This window comes from Trichechus manatus, unplaced genomic scaffold, assembly GCF_000243295.1.
Source record: "Trichechus manatus latirostris isolate Lorelei unplaced genomic scaffold, TriManLat1.0 scaffold00006, whole genome shotgun sequence".
Lineage (NCBI taxonomy): Eukaryota > Metazoa > Chordata > Mammalia > Sirenia > Trichechidae > Trichechus > Trichechus manatus.
Window position 1 is genome coordinate 32,620,381 of NW_004443942.1, and position 17,821 is coordinate 32,638,201.

The following is a 17,821-nucleotide window of genomic DNA, read 5'->3' on the forward strand; positions in this document are numbered from 1 at the left end:
GAATCCCCACAACAAACTCATGAAGGGCCACTGATCAGCATTCTTCCTTTACCACAGGTGAATCTGCCTGAAGTCAATCAATTTGTAAAAGTCTCATAGACATGCAGTAATGGAAGTGCAAATTCAAACCCAGGTCCCTTTGTCACTACATTCTGTAGTCTATAAACTACTGGTACACTCCGTTGCCACAAAAATGTTATATTTAGAGTTCTAATGCAAAGATCATCAACACTATTAAAACAACAAAATAAATACTTATATCAATAAATACAAACCTAAACAAAAAAGTAATGGCTTAAATATTAAAGACTGTGCCAAATGCCTTACCTGCATTATCTCATTTATTCCTCACTAGATGTCTCAGAAGTAGCTAAGATAGCATGGGAGACAGCTTCCATTTTCCCAGACAGATTCACTCTCCACCCTTCTTCATTCGTACCTGTGAATCTATACGGTCTGTGAGCTGCCTTGCCCTGTGACTGTCAATTGGATTCAGCCAATGGGGAAAAGTGGTAGGGCATCAGAAGAAGGGAGGAAAGAAATTTCAGGTTATTCACCACACTCCTGACTCCCATCCTGCAGGAATCATGACTGGCTGATTGAGTCTCTGGGCAGAAAGTCTGCTTAGGCAGTGCTTTCAACACTGCTTTCTCTGACTTCAGGCTCAGGTAAACATTTAGAGTTCCTCTCCATGCAGGTGTAAAGGTAGTCAAAGAGCCCTGAGGTTGCTAACTTCCAGGGAACTGCACCAGCCCTTGTAGATTCCCTGCACTCTGCCCACACCTATGTGAATAGTGGTACTGTTCATTTACAGATTAGGAAAGGTGCTCAAAACGGTGAGATGACTGCTCCAAAGTCACAGAGGTAGGAAGTGTCGGAGGTCAGATGTAAACCCTGGGTTATACTAAACCATAGCCAACACCAATCTGCTGTCTTGTGTTCACTTTCCTCTCAGCCTATAAAATCTTAATTTCAACCACTGTTTTCTCTGAAGTCCTTGATAGCCAGAGAGCCCACAGAGCAGGGAAAGAAAATTCAACTCCCGGATCAGTGGGAGGCGTTAGTAATATCTTCAGCCACTGCAGGAGAAAACAGAATTTTATAAACCTAGGCCTAGTTAGCATAGAAAAAAGCTATAAAATTCATCTATAAAATGTACATATGGTAATTCACCTTTAAAATGCACCCATTTGTGCCACTTAAATATCTTCAAATATGAGAGCGGATATTTCAAGAAATTTCCGCAATTTAACATTCCAAAACCAACCTAATGAACGCCCAGAGAGCAATCATGGTTCATAAGTTGATAATACCATACAGAATTAGAAAGAAGTGCCCAAAGTCACAGGGTAACTCTACAGAATGGGCAGTCTTTGGAATGTCACTTCGTCTGCAGAGCATTAGCTTCCTTTCTGGTAAAAGGAGGGAATGTTGGTATCAATGAATTCACCCTGTTAGCCAACCAGTAAAATGAGGTAACATGCAAGGTTTGCTTTATAGTCTTATATTCAAGATGGATTCCTTCCTATGAAGAATAAGGTTTTACTTGTTTCTATCTTGTCTGCCTCTCCAGCTTAATCTCTCACTGCCAGTTCCATCATAGTCTCTTCTTCCTCACAAGCAGTGCATCGCTACTTGTAGCACCTCAAACCCACAATTCTGTTTAGCAACGTAGCACCTTTCTCATGTTGCTCCAGCTGCCTGGTATGCCCTTCCCCTGCCACGCTACATTTGAGTCCCACATCCTTTTGAAGATCTGATGGTTTTCAACTATTATCTTTGTAAGCACACTATTAAATTACACCAATCTTGGTGCTACTTAGCGCTTTGCACATTCCCCATTTACTAGATATTGAGTGCATACATCACTCAACTGAGCTGGGTACTCTTTAAATGCAAAAATTGTGTGTTTCTCATCTTTGCATACCTAGAACATAGTACACAGCTCACAGTGTTGACTCAATAAATGTGTACTGAATACATTCATGAATGAATGAATGGTTGAAAAACTTAGAGCAGAGAGCGTGGAGATTCCAAGCATAATCCAAGGAGAATTATGAGGAACCTCAAAGATTAAGTGTTCAATCCATATGTTGTTGTTGTCATTACCCATCTTTGATTCGATTCCAACTCATGGTGACCCCATTTGTGCAGAATAGAACTACTCCACAGGGATTTCAAGGCTGTGACGTTTCAGAAGAATGTGATTTACAATAAATATAGAATAAATTCCTAGGAAGCAAAGATTATAGAATTGCCTTGGGCTAGGAAAAGTGTCATGTGTAACAGGCTCGCCGTTGTTATCAAATTAATTTACTAAAAATAGTACCCTGTGTCATAGTGTTTTTTTTCTCTCACCAACATGCCTACACAACATTAGGCCCATTAAACCTGCCTATGAAGCTGAACCTTACCTTTCCTTCAAAACTGATTGATATTTATACAGTACTTATATAATCAGGCACTGTTCTAGTTCTGAGGATGACTAGAAAAGAAAGCTCCCCATCCTGTCTTCCTTTACCATATACACTTATTTATGTCCTCCTCTGTACTGCCTCTGTCCATTGTACTTACTTTCGTTATGGTCTTCATCACTTGTATTATAATAATTTGTAGGTCTGCCATACCTTGAGAGGAAGGCCCATTTCTTATTCATTAATGTTTCCCCAGGACATCACACAGTGTCTGGTTGAGAGTGCATGCTTGGAAAATATTTGGTGAAATAAATTAAATTGAATTTTAAAAGTTCAATAAAGCCTTTTCTAAAGAATAAAGGTTTTGTATGTGGCTCCATAAAAGGCAAAGTAAAAATGCATGCTTTCTTCTTTCTAGAAGATGGCAGAATTAATTACACTGTGGTAAGCATCACAACTATAAGCATTACAGAACTCATTTATATTATTGGCAAGAAAGAAGCGGTCTGTTATCATCCTAAGGTGTGTTGAGTCATACAAGTTGCAAGGCATAATTTTCAATTGTTCATTGGGACTAGTTTCCCTGTGGAAAGGACATTCCAAAGGTCCAGAAAAAACAGGAGATAAAGGATTAAGCAGGGAGTTTATTCTGGAAATTTTCAATTAGAAGAGAACTAGGTCAAGAAGCATGATTATTTAATGGCCAGGCCACCAATTACTTCTGCTTGGTGACAGAGTGGGTGAGACACGTGGTTTATAGTTTGGGGAGAGGATAATGAAGTGAGGTAAGAAAAAGTGGCAAAAATCACTGTATTTGCCTATGTTAGAAACTGTATTAGGAAGGCCAGTTGGCCAAAGCCAATGTGGTGACAAGAAAATAAGTCAGCTTGTCGTCTCTCTGGACTTTGATTCTGGGGCACTGCAAGCCCTACAGCTTTAGTTACTACACCACTGCCAGCTACAGCTTGGGGGAGTTCTTTGCTTGATTCCTACCAGCATCCTTGTGGGATATATCCTATAATATACTTCATGGACAGCCACAGTCTCAGAATTTCTATTCACACAGGCCTGTAGCTGCGGCCTTTCTGGGAATAGTACTAGATGACTCAACTTAAAGTTCTTTTAGCAAGAACATAATTTATACAGATTGTATGCTTACTTAGACAGCATTTGTCTTGAAACTGCATTGCACACCAAGCATGCTGTTTTTTAACTTAGTTCACTTGGGGTAGCTTTGAAGGATGCTAAAGATGATTTATGGAGTTACCTGATTCAATCATGGGAGATATTCAACTCCTTCCCCAACTCCATACCACTCTTGAAAGCAGTTCCTCACTCTCCGTTCTGAACTGGTGGAGTCTTAACAGTTCAGAGTTTTTGTAGTAGTGTAACATGGGACTTTTCCACTTCTCTTCTAGCTGAAGCAAATCACTGCACAACTGCTCCCTCCCCTTCCCCTACTCCTGCTATTCTTAAGTTAGGCTTTGCTTCTGGGTATTTTTGCTTTTGCAAAAGCTCATAAAAACCTTCTAGGACAGAATATCCAATATAGCTTCTCTCTCTCTCCCTCTCTCTCTCTCTTACATCCTACATTGAGAAAACACATTTAAGCTTTTTATGGCTTTTCAAAATAAAACCTGATCCTGCCCACCCAATACATGCTTCTTCCTTGCACACATCCATTTCAGGATAACGCACCACAGATCTAGAATTAAATAAATAAAGCCCTTTTCCACGTAATGACTCAAAGACTGAGAAAAGCAAGGTTCTGAGTCAGAGGAAGGATTTTAACATCTTGTGGACAGATTTTTCTGTTTTGTTATTCAGCCTTGTGTAGGATTTAATGATCTGAATCAAGTCTTTGTAAAACCCACGGACCCATCTATGCAAAGCAAAAATAAACAGACTTGTTAGAAAAGATCACAGCAATAGGAGTGTGAGCACATGCATGTCTGTCCCAGCATCACCACGATCACATCACAGAAGACCTCATGACATTTCTGAGAGGACACAATTGCCCAAGGTGACCCCATGAATCTGATTACAAATGGCCGCACTATTCCTTTAATTACATGGCATCACCAGTTTTCTTGCCAATGTGCTTGGATATGGAACAAATATTTCACTTATTAGAAGTAAACAAATGGTTCAGTCTCTTTAATTCCCCATAAGGTGATGGTAGAGTTGGCACCTTTGTCAACATTTTCATCTTCCTTTTCTTCAAATAGCTAAAAAAATTCATACCTGGCATCAGTGTGTTGTTCGTTATTCTAAATGCTGATTTAGTCCTTTGATAAATCATGAGCCAGGCACTGTTTTAGTGACTGCAGTATATCAATGAACAAAACAGAGTAAGTGTTTTGCCTCTTTGGAGCTTATATTACAATAAACATACTGAATAAATTAATTATCTAGTGTATAAGGTGATAATACAGTCCTGGTGGTGCAGTGTTTAAGCTCTCGGCTACTAACCTAAAGGTCGGTAGTTCAAACCTAAAAGCCCCTCTGTGGGAAAAAGATGTGGTAGTCTGCTTCCATAAAGATTTTCAGGCTTGGAGAGTCTATAGAGCAGTTCTACTCTGTCCTGTAGGCTCGCTATGAGTTGGAATCTACTCCATGGCAAGGAGTTTTATTAGGTGGTAATAAGGGTTATGGAAAAAAGAAAAAAATAAGTATGCAAGGTAAGGAGGTCAGTAAGTCAAGGTCATAGGTTGTAGTGTTAAATAGGGTAATATGGGTAGGCCTTATTGAGAAAGTAGAGTCCCTGGGTGGTGCAAATGGTCAATGAACTCAACTGCTAACATAAAGATTGGAAGTTCAAGTCCACCCAGAGACATCTCAGCAGAAAGGCCTGGCGATCTACTTACAAAAAATCAGCCATTGAAAACATAGTTCATCACATATGGTTGCCATGAGTCGGAGTTGACTAAATGGCAACAGGTCATTGAGAAGGTTAAGATTTGACCCAAAGCTTGGAAGAGAAGAGGGAATTAGCCAGGCATCTAGGGGGTGAGTGTTCCAGGTAGAGTGAAGAGCTAAAGCAAACGCCCTAAAGATGAAGTATGCCTAGCAGGTCCCAGGATCAGCTAAGAGGCCAGTTGATTGGACTGGAGGAGGGCAAAGGGGATAGAATAAGAAGATGATAGAAAAGTAACAGACGCCAGATCACCAAGTGCTACATGGGCCATTTAAGTCCTATGTAAAAGTCTGCAGTAGAGAACAGCCATATCAAATCCATTAAACATAATTACTGGTACTTTAGCATTTTAGTATCTGTTAGTACGTTTAGTGTCTATCTAAATGCATGAAACATGCATTTCTTTTTTTCCTAAGCAGGATGTTTGCTTTCATTAAAGCTACTGTTGGCAGAAGTAACAGAAAATATGTTTGGGCTCCTGTCATCTTGCAGCAGAAGTCCACATATCCTACAAAGCTTTCTGTTTATGACATCTGTAATCTTGGGGCAGGCAAAATCATCACCTCCGTAGAAATGAAAACAAACACGCTGCTTCATTCATTTCCTAACCGGGCTTTGATAGTATTGTTTAAACATGTGTTCTCTTCTGTATGAAGCAAATGAGAATTGAAACATTCAATTACAACAGAACTGCCTCAAGAAGCTAGACTGAGCCTAGACAACTATGTCCAATCTAAAATCTTTTTAAATGACAGAAGAGTTTTTTTTACTTTCTTTTTTTTCCTTAACAGTTGTTGTTGTTGGGTGTGGTCGAGTCAATTCTGATTCATAGTGACCCCATGTGACAGAGTAGAACTGCCCCATAGGGTTTTGTCGGCTGTAATCTTTACTGGAATGATAATATCTAAGGTTGTTTGAGTGGTTGTTATGTTTCAGTCACTGTTTACGTGAGTTAACACATTTATTCCCACAAAAAGTATGTGAGAAAATACTATTATTTTTACCTATTTTACAGATGAGAAAGCTGAGCTACTGAAGAAATGAATGACTCGATTAAGTTGACAGTAAGAGGCAGATGGAGGATTCTAATCGTGGCAACCTGGCCCCACAGCGCATATCCTTAGCCATTATGCTGTGCCACATCTTTTAGAAAACAGGAATATTTGTCAGGAATTCTGAGGTATTCCTGGAAGGTTATTATTAAATAATATTCACTGAGAGGTAGAACCACAGATCAACTCAAGACAAGCGAGGGAGGTGGGAAGCCTCCATATTTCCAACGGTTAGAGTTACGGTCACAGGCAGGGGGAGTCCCAAGGAATTGACTGGTTACTTCTCAGGTCAATGCTGACAATTCAGCTAAATCACTCAGCTCCCACCCCTTTTCCAGCTTATGCCAAGAAGGGAACTGGCACTCCTGCCCCAGGGTAAAGCAGTGAGTGAAGAAGCAGAAGAAGGAGAAATTAATAGAGTCCCATACTCAGAAGAAGAGCAATCACTCATTCCTTCTTCCTACTTTGAGTCCTTCTCTACTCTCATAGACAAGTCAGTTCCTCAGAACTGACGCTCAAGAGCGCAAGAATTATCCAACCTGAAGCTCAGTAGACAATGTAGAACATCAAACGTTTGAAAAAAAAAACAAAAAACACTATGAATGCTAGCAAACACAACAGAGAGGAAAAAAGAAATGGATATGCAAGACCACAGAGTTAATAGAGCAAATGGAAGATTTTAAAAGAGCTAAAATTATATTCTGAGAGACCTGAGAGGCTGATCATACCTCTAAAATAAGAGCAGGCTTTTATGGAAATAAAACAAAAGGAAACATTGGAAATTAGAAGCATGATTGCTGCAATTAAAAATTTAATAGCTGGGTTGCATGGCAGAATGCACAAGGCTGATGAGCAAATTAGGAAATTGAAGAAGGAAATAAAACCATCCTTCCTGAATGCTAAAGGTTACAGAAAAAAAAACTTAGAAAAATGGAGGATTGACATAGAAGATCCAGCATCTAAGACAAGTTTTGGAGTTAGCAAAAAAAAAAAAAAGAGCGCTGGAGAAAATAATAATAAGAGAATGAAGAACAATAGCAACAACAGTATGTATAGTAAAAGCTAATTATTTACTAAGCAACTACTCTGCTCTGAGTACCTATATTCTAAATGCTTTGTATGTATGACTGCATTTGCTACTCAACTCTCATGTGACATTGATTTAAATACTATACCTGTTTTACAGATGAGAAAACTGATTGAAGTAGTTGAACCTACCCCCCAAATACCCAAGAATATGAGGAAAGATAAGAATCTTTGTTTTGAAAGGCCAAACAAGTTTCTAGAAAGATGAAAGAAAAAGTGCCAAATGTGACCACATCTACTCAAAGCATAGAGCCAATGTGACAAATAATGCTGACTTATTAAATGCATTTGATATAATGGAATATCATAAAAATACCAAAAACTCATTGCCATCTAATCAATTCCGACTCATAGCGACCCAACACGACAGAGTAGAACTACCCCATAGGGTTTCAAAGGAGGGGCTGGTGAATTCGAACTGCCGACCTTTCGGTTAGCAGCTGAGCTCTTAACCACTGCACCACCAGGGCTCTAGGAATATCATAGAGCCATAAAAAAGAATGATGTTACTCTGATGGGGGAACAAAATTCTATTTATAGTATGAATGAAAACAGCAAATTCTAGAAAATATAGACATGGTATGATATTATTTATATTTAAAAAAGTCTATACACATAAATGAAAATTAAAAGGACTAGAAAAGAATCATAAAAAGAGGAGTAAAATGGAGAAGGTGAAGGGGGCGGTGAAGAATTAATGTTACTCTATGTGCTTCTGCCTTGAGACCTTTCCAATAACACATTCTTCAAAACAGAAATTGGAAATATAGAAAATATCCAAGTAAAGATTTCTGTATGCATTTTCCCAATATAGATTTTTACCAATTTAGTCTTTTTTTTTTTTTTTTTTTTGCAATTTGAACTGGAAAAGTGTGTTCTGAATATGAGTTATTAATCTGTTGAACAATGACCACAAGTACAAACAGGGATTCACTAATTTACCTCCAATTAACCTGAAAGGGCTTGGAAAGATGTGAATGGCATGTGAGACTTTACTCACCTGTACTATAGAGGATAGTGCAGGTGGCTGGCTTGATGGTTAAGCATAAATAAAAAGTAATAACACATGGTATTTGTTCTCTTAGACTTCATAGACAGAGAATACAGACAAACAACTATCATGCAATTTGCTGAGCACTATAATAGAATATGTACAAATTACTATAGGAACACAGAAAAGGAAATTTCTACTCAGAGAGAGAGACGTTATTAAGAGCCTGAACCAAAGAGAGAAGCATTGTATTTAGAAAGAAAATTTCAGTTTCCTTTTAGAGGTAGAATCAAATGACATGGTAATCAACTGAATGGAGTAAGGAGGAGGAGGAGACAGTAGAGGTGATGTAACCCAGGTGCCATCCTGAAAGACACCCTGGTAGTTACTCCCACTAATGAAGGTGAAGCAAATACAAAGCATGCTCATTGTGGCATGCAAGGAGTGAGGAGAATTGGTGATTTTTGTTTTAAGCATATTGCCCCATGTACTAAACCATCTAAGTAGAGTAGCAGCCCGGTAGAACAATGAAATATCATATGTGTCGTAATTTTTATATTAAAGAGTCAAGAAAAACAAATGCCTATGACAACTATAGTCAGGAAATTGCTTATTTCATGCAGACTGATAAGTTTTGTCATACTGTGGTGGCGTACGTGTTGCTGCAATGCTGGAAGCTATGCTATCGGTATTTCAAATACCAGAAGGGTCACCTATGGTGGGCAGGTATCAGCAGAGCTTCCAGACTAACACAGACTGGGAAGAAGGACCTGATGATCTACTTCTGAAAAAACTGACCAATGAAAACCTTATGAATAGCAGTGGAACTTTGTCTGATATAGTGCCAGAAGATGAGCCCTTCAGGTTGGAAGGCACTCAAAATATGACGGGGGAAGAGCTGCCTCCTCAAAGTCAGTTGACCTTAATGACATGGATGGAGTCAAGCTATCAGGACCTTCATTTGGTGATGTGGCATGACTCAAAGTGAGAAGAAACAGCTCCAAACATCCAGTAGTAATTGGAATGTGGAATGTATGAAGTATGAATCCAGGAAGATTGGAAGTTGTCAAAAACGAGATGGAATGCTTGAAGATCAGTATCCTAGGCATTAGTGAGCCTAACAACAACAACAGAGAGTTTTGCGGGGCACCAGTTCCATGAGATTCCTTACACAGACATTGCATGGTCAATAAATACAGGAAATACTATGTCCCATGTATCTTGTTCATATATGTACAATGAACATTAATATAGCAAAGACCATAAAAAACCCTGTAGCAAAGAAATTTGCCTAATTTAATCACAGGGACTCCCTCCTTGCTTACTTTTGTTTGTTTCCCTGGGTTACCATTACATCCTGTAGAACAGGTTATTCAAGAACTTTGAAAAATATCATAATATTCACCTTCACATATATGCTACATGAGATTCTCTTAAGTACATAATTTTAAATTCAGAGATCTAAGGAGACACTCTACCCTTGGAGATACATTATTATTAAGTATCTCTTCAGTCTTTAGAAGATTTCTCCAGGCATCTCAATGAAACCCACGGTGTAAGAAACCTTGTTATTACAAAATAGACCATGAAAAATTCTAACTGTAAATGTTAACTCCATTGCATGGCTGTGGTAAGAACTGATTGTAACAGTTGCAGTAAGAGTTTAAAATGCTATGCGTATGTAAGATAAAATAACCAGAGGCATTGCATTGTTGTAGAGTGGTTTGATCATTTAAATGAGAGTAATAAAATCTACTAACTTACCCATCCCAACAGGGTTGCCTGAGTGTCAAAGAACTAACGAGCAACATCACTTCTCAGTGGTCTTACCAATGGGGTGTAATTCAGAAAATAAAATACAACTATGATTTATGGTGAAGAGGATGCTTCTTCCCCATTGCTGATATTTTGTTTTATGAGATAGAAGGTCAGTTAGGGTCATATTCATTGCTTCTATCTGCCTCTTTATCCACTTTTTTTCAGGTGAAGGTAGAAGGCTTATTTGATTGTTAAATTGGGGTGGGGAAAATATTTAAATTTTCCCTTTGAGACCAAGCCGTGTACAGGGAGAAGTTGTTGCCCTCTCCTCCTCCATGTAGTAAATTAACCCCATTCAACCCTGCCTTTGACTGGGTGTTACGTTTGTCCAACATGGGGTTCAGCTGGCAGGTCCATTTAGCTCTTAGACTAAACTATGTCCCATAATCTGTCTTGGTCAACAATAAAGGTAATACTTTATTTTTAGTCTTTGCTCTTATTTTTTACTTATTTCTCAGTTCAGAACCTAGACAGAGAATAAGGATGTTTTTACTGAACGCCCCCAGTGACCCCAGTAATTTTCAGTAATAATTTAGAGATGTTGTTCTATGAAGGACCTCACAGAATTTTCTCTTAGAAAACTTCAAGGGCAGGCTAGATGTGGGAAGTGATATTTCTTTTGCAGCAAGTAATGCCTTCAGCATGTTATATCCTCTACCTTATTTCATCCTCATAACCTACAGATATGATAAATATTAATATTGCAACTTCAAGTGAACTTGATCCCCAGAGAATCTGAATAACATGTACCATGTCACAGAGCTTCTTAATTCCTACATCCACTGTCCAGGCTCTTTCCCATTCATTACCCAGAATTCCTATGGAAACTAAACTATGTACCATTTTTCCCTGAGAAGTTTAACCTTGTGTTTACCCAGTCCCAATTCAGCTCAAATTTGTAGGAGATTGGAATTCTAATAGTTCAGAATAATTTAGCTCATGACTAAGTGCCATAACTTTTACCATTATGTGATGGACTTAGCAAAACCAATGTAATTTTTTCTGGATGAAAATATTTAACTGGAACACCTCAATAGCAATATCATTCCCAACCTTTGCTAGACTTTTCAAATAGCCAAGTAAACAAAGGTGTAGGCATGTTTGGATTGAAAGAAAACAATTTCCCAGCTCTACAATCCAACACAGAAGGTTTAGTCTTCCTTCCACTAATTCTTTTGAGCAAGCTGTAGCTGCTGATAGTGTCTTCCCTTTTGAACAATGACTGTGATGATGCACCTGAACCTTTCATTCACTTGGAGAGAGGACACAGTCTGACTCTGGCATCAGCAGATCTCACATTTCATTATCAAATAATGTAGTAGGGAATGGAAAACCATTTACTCTACCACCTAATACACACCCCTTTTCCCTGGAGTGTGTTGATTCAAAATCTTTGTCCAGTCTGCCTTCAACAAATCAAACTGTGGGAAACCACTTCATCAACTAATTGACTCCACAAGTGGAAACATTTTTCTGACATCCACATCTAATTAACAGGAATAATAAAGCTCAATTGATGGTACTGATACGTTAGCTGAAAGGCAGGATAATGTCACTAAATTAAGCTAAACAGAAGCTTCCCAGTACCTGCGCATCTTTCATCTCAATGACCGCCAATAAAAAAATCATGAGCCACGCACTCCCCAGTTGTGATGCTCTCCTGCAATGAATTTGCATAATGAATAGCAAAACTGAAATAAACACTAATTATGTACTGAATGTGATGTGGAGAGGTGATTCAAGTAATTTGACTGACTAATCAACAGGAGATTTTATCTCAGCTATCACTGTACATACCAGAAATTTACTACTTGTTAAAAATGCAAACCAAGTCATCCAATGGTTAGGACCTTGACCCCTTAGGACATAGATACCAGGCATGCAAGTTTCTGCAACCAATATTTGGAGGATACCATGTTTATATTTTAACTTTGGCTAGCATTCATTGACCACTTACATGTCAGGTGCTATTCTAAAGTCTTTAGATATTTTAACTAATTTAATCTTTATAATCCTATGTTCTTAAAAGATGAGGCAGCTGAAGTGTAGAGAGTTTAAGTAACTTGGCTAATAGTTTACAACTTATGAGTAGTGAAGCCCAGAATTGACCCAAGATGTCTGGTTCCAAAATCTATGCTTCTTACCACTAAGTTAAATTATCTTTCTCCATTTTTAAGTGCTTGTAACTGAATTTATGCAATGGGCCCTCTCAGTTTGTTACAAGAAGAAAGTTAGTTTGTAATCTCCAGTCTTGTCAATTTCCAATCTCAAATTAATAACTAATTTTAGAAACCAGCATAAACTAAATAAATGATGGAAGCAGAAAGTAGGATAGGTAGGCCCTTACAATTATCTGCCATTTGACTGTTCCAGCAAAATACGAATCCAAATCACAAGGGCCTTGGAAAATTGAGGGAATGTTCAATTATAAACAAACTACACGGAGGCTATTGGGTTTCAGAATTGAAATGACTACAATTCATTTTCAATTAGCTACTGTTCGTAGTTCATAGAGAAATCATCACTGGAAACGCCATCTAATAGTTGTCTAAATCAGAGAAATCTCAATTTAGGCCAAAATAGACAATGGCTATTATTAAAACTAAACCATTTCTTCCGTCACTGTGAGTTACAGATCATTGTTGAAGCAAACTCGAGACAGAAGCAACTAGTCTATATAACAATGCTGTTTGCCAGGTTTTCTACATATATAGTCAAAAGCATTGTTAAATAGTATTATTATCCCTAATTTAAAAACAGAAAACGAACTCCGCGTTAACTTACTCACTCAGTTACACAGAAAGCAATAAATAAAGCTATGATTCAAAACTAGGTTGTCTTCAAAGTACCTAAACCTTCCTAAAAGGTTTTAAAGCCCTGTTTATAAATATTCTCATACCAATCTCCGAATTAAGAGAGTATAACATTTTGCAATACACTCTTATGCCGTTTCTCACTTAACTCGTTTACATCTCTCCAGCAATGAGGCCAGGCAATTAGAAGAAAAGTATTAAATTAAAATACAGTCTTGAAATGTGCTACTGAGAACGCCTTCTCTTCAAAGAGTTATATCCCATGACTATAGCAGTTTTATTTAGTTTGTTTGCATGCAGTTGCACACCAATTGAAAGCAGCTCACTGGTACCCTATAATACCAGGGTTCTACAACACAATCATGCTTCTAGATGTTATCACATCTACCCTACATGACAAATCTATAACACACATTGTTGTCAAAGATATCATTAGACAGGAACACATGAATATAAGTGTATGCTCTGTCCGTCTGTCTGCATTGCACATGCAGACATGCTGCGCCTGAAACATCCAGGTAGCCATAAGACTAATAGGAATTTGGCATGTACACCCACCGGCTTCTACCAATTCATGGTTGTTATGTTCATCTGTGATTGAGATGAACACACAAGATGCTTAGTGTTGACACTTACACGGTATATAAGTGAAATACTATTTCACTTACACAGTGCAAAAGCCATTATTATTTATAGAAAGCAAACAGTAAACAATAACAACAGATTCTCAAAAGGAGAACCTCTTACCCTTCCCAAATTACCCACGTCCGTCCGTTCTTACGCTCTGGTTCTGATCAGATGTTGTGTTCATGTCACCATTGCCTCCCGCTACTACCATGCTGCCCAAGGCTTCAGCTCTGCCACTGGGCCTCAGTGGGCTTTGCCTTGCTGGTGAAAAGACCCCCGCACAGGATCCCCAAGCCTCTGCCTCTAGGCCCTTCTAAGCCTCCGCCTCCAGCTCCCGTCCTGCTACCCAGGCCTGCCGGGTTGTCTTGCAGTGACGCTACCCAGGCCCCTGCCGCCCAGCTTGGTAGACATGAACCCCTGCACAGGGAACACTCAGGTCTCACTTGCCCTGCACAAGCAAGAGTTATACCTCTTTTAGGTCTGCTGGCAAGTCTTCCGCCCAGAGGCATCTGACTCTGCTCTGCTGTAGGAAGACCCCTGCACAGAATCCTCTGAGGCAATCCCTGCACAGGGCACACTCAGGCCTCTGCCCTGTACAAGCGTTACAACTCTTTTAACTCTGCTGGCAAGCCTCCTGCCCAAAGGCACTCAGCTCTCGCTTTTTGGGCCAAGAAGCCCATCGTGGCTGTCCCTTGTTGTCTTGAACCATCTTCAGTGTTACAGCTCTCTCTTCTGGGTCTAGAAGGTTCTCAGCTCAGGGATCCTAGGTCCAAAGAAAGTACTCCACTCCAGACTCTTCTTAATGGTAGTGAAGTCCCCCAAAACCTCTATGGAATTGGCCCTTATATAAGCCTACTCCTTGTCAATTGCAAGGCATGGCCTTCCCGGCAGGACCACAAACAGACCAATCCCTCTGATAGACCGTAAGTCACTCAGTTTGCATACTCTCAGCGAATCATTTTGTGGGAATTAGAAGACCATTGCTAGAAAGCTCATACAAAAGTGATTCATTGCACTGCAAGAAGTAAATATGAAGGGATTATATAAAAGAAACTGAAGCAGACTTTCCAGTTATAATGCTTAGCTGCATAATATATTATTTTCCATGATTTGGTTTGGTCCATTATATGTTACTGCCCAGGGGGGAGGATCTTTGACATGATCTTATAAAAAAACAAAACAAAACATCCAGCACTACGCTAGCACTGAAGTTATAGCAATAAATAAGACAAGATCATTACCTTTAAGGAGATCCCAGATAGAAATCTAAAAGTATTAAGCTTTATTCTTTCTGTTATTTAATAAAAGCAAGTAAATACTACATGCTTCAATGTCCTTTCAATTCCATCTTAAAATGAACACAGTAAAACCATTGTTGCTGTTGTTGGGTGCGTTGAGTCAGTTCCGACTCATAGTGACCCTACGTACAATAGAATGAAACACTGCCCGGTCCTGTGCCATCCTCACAACCATTGCTATGTTTGAGCAACATTGTTGCAACCACGGTGTCAATCCTTCTCGTTGAGGGTCTTCCTCTTTTTTGCTGACTCTCATGGTTAGGTATATCATGGGAAATATATTACCAGTTAAGACATGAGAACATCTGTTCAGCCTATTCATAAAGAGTCAAACAGATAGAAGACATTTTCCTCTTAGTCAAGTTTGAGGTAATTCTGTCCCATGAAAAATAGATATATTTATCTAAAAGTGGATTCATGTCTGAAAAAAATGTGATGAAGAATACACTTTGCCTGAGTGATCTCAACCATCCTCAGATCTTCAAACACCAAGTACACTGTTGACTCCTCAATTGACATCAAATCAAAGCTTTTTTTAACCTAATTTCCAACCTCATTTATGTATTAGATATTGTTATTTGCATGACCTGCAAGCATATTAAAAGCCACATTGTAAAACATTTCAAATAAAATTGCAAGAAAATACTTATTCTTATGCAAGCTAGTGGGTTTACTGAACTAGAATTTGCCGGTGACCAGTCTGGATGCTTCTAGCCTTGATTATCACAGGCTGACTGAAAGAACGTACTTCTTATATGATTCCTGTTCACAATTTATATCATGATAAAGACCAATGAATGACCATTAACTGCTAAGAAAGGCAGTTCACAGCATCTCATCCCATTATGTTCAATTTTAACTAACACCTTCTAGAGATACAATGAGGTGCCCTCTTACTGCCTAAGACTGATTCAGCCCTGCCACACAGAAGGTAAAAAGGCAGATGACAAGCCCGTTAACAACAAAGACAAGATCTGAGCAAGTGTAATCATTCTGAGATGACTCAAATTAGCCTGGGGCGGGGGGCGGGGAGGGGGCTTTCTTGAAACCTAATTTGGAAAAATGCTCAAAGGGTCAAGATACAAAAAAAGTAATTTTGAATTCATGTTCTTAATCAGAAAAGTCTGAATGCCATCAAATCAATTTCAACAATCTGAAATAAAATTTCTGCCACATCTTAAATTGTACAAGTCTAGCAAACCCATAAAATATTGCCCTGTAATTTGCTTCCGTGATCTTTATATACCACACAGCCATATGCTTCTGAGGAGTGCTGATTCCCCTAGACTGGCCACAATTACAAAGCCATTCTGAGAAGGCTCATGCCCATCTCTCTCCTCCAAAGGTCACTTCTCCAGAGAGGCCCTCCCTGACAAGGCTCAGTGTCCAGCACTCTCATCCGAGTCTGCTATGCCAACAACGTCACATTCATCCTGTTGTATGCTTGCACAGTCCCTGCATTTTTACTTTATTCTTTATTAGCTCTTTGTACTGTTTGGGTTTATTTTATTAAAACCTGCCTCCTCCAACCAGACTATAAGCTTCAAGCCTATCGGGACAAATTCTACTTTTCATTTCTTCACCATTATACTCCTCGCAAGAAGCCTTGGTGGAGCAACTGCTAAGCGCTCAGCTGCTAACCGAATGGTCAGTGGTGCAAATCCACCCATTGGCTCTATGGGAGAAAAGATCTGAAGACCTGCTCCCGTAAAGATTACAGCCTAGACACGTGTATATACATATTTGAGTATGCTGCACATATATTCACATATATAATAAAGCATATAGGTGGCACAGTTATGGAGACTTCCTAGACATATCCAAATGCCTCACAGGATTGGCTTACCGTGTTAGAGGGCTTGTGCGGTAACTCAGTCAATTGGCATAATATAGTTCATAAAGATAATGTTCTATATCTTAGTTTGGTGAGTAGCGTCTGGGGTCTTAAAAGCTTACGAGTGGCCATCTAAGATGTAACGATTGGTCTCTACTCATCTGGAGCAAAAGAGAATAAAGGAAACCAAAGACTCAAAGAAGAAAGTAGTCCACAGGATCCACAGGACTAATAGCCCACAGGAACCACAGCCTCTTCTAGCCTGAAACCAGAAGAACTAGATGGTTCCCAGCTACCACTACCGACCATTCTGACTAGAGACACAATAGAAGGTCCCGGATAGAAGAGGAGAAGAATGTAGAACAAAATTCAAATTCCTTAAAAAGGCCAGACTTTCTGGACTGTTAGAGACTAGAGGAACCCCTGACACTATTGCTCTAAGATAACCTTTGAACTTGGAACTGAAGCCATTTCTGGAGGTCACCTTTCAGCCAAATAATACATTAGCTTATAAAGTAAACAATATCACCCATGAGTAATGTGCTCCCTTAAACAATCAACTATATGAGACCAAATACCAAGCGGTCAACATTTACCCAAAAGCAAAGATGAGAATGCAAGGGGTGGGGGGGCAGGGGAGCAGGGAAGCTAGATCAATGGAAACAGAACAAACGGAATGGAAATAAAACGAGAATGCTGACACATTTAACCAATGTCACATACAAATTTGTCTAAAAATTGTTAAATTGGAACCTAACTTTCTGTGTAAACTTTCACCTAAAACACAATAAAATATTTATTTAAAAAATGTCCTTGCAGACGTTTTTGAATTGGCATATGTTCTGTGTATATTAACAACAACAAAAATAAATTAAAAAAAAAAAAAAAGATGACAGCCAAGAAAATCATATGGGGCAGTTCTCTGTCACGTAGGGTCGCTATGAATCCGCATCAACTCAACAGCACACAAA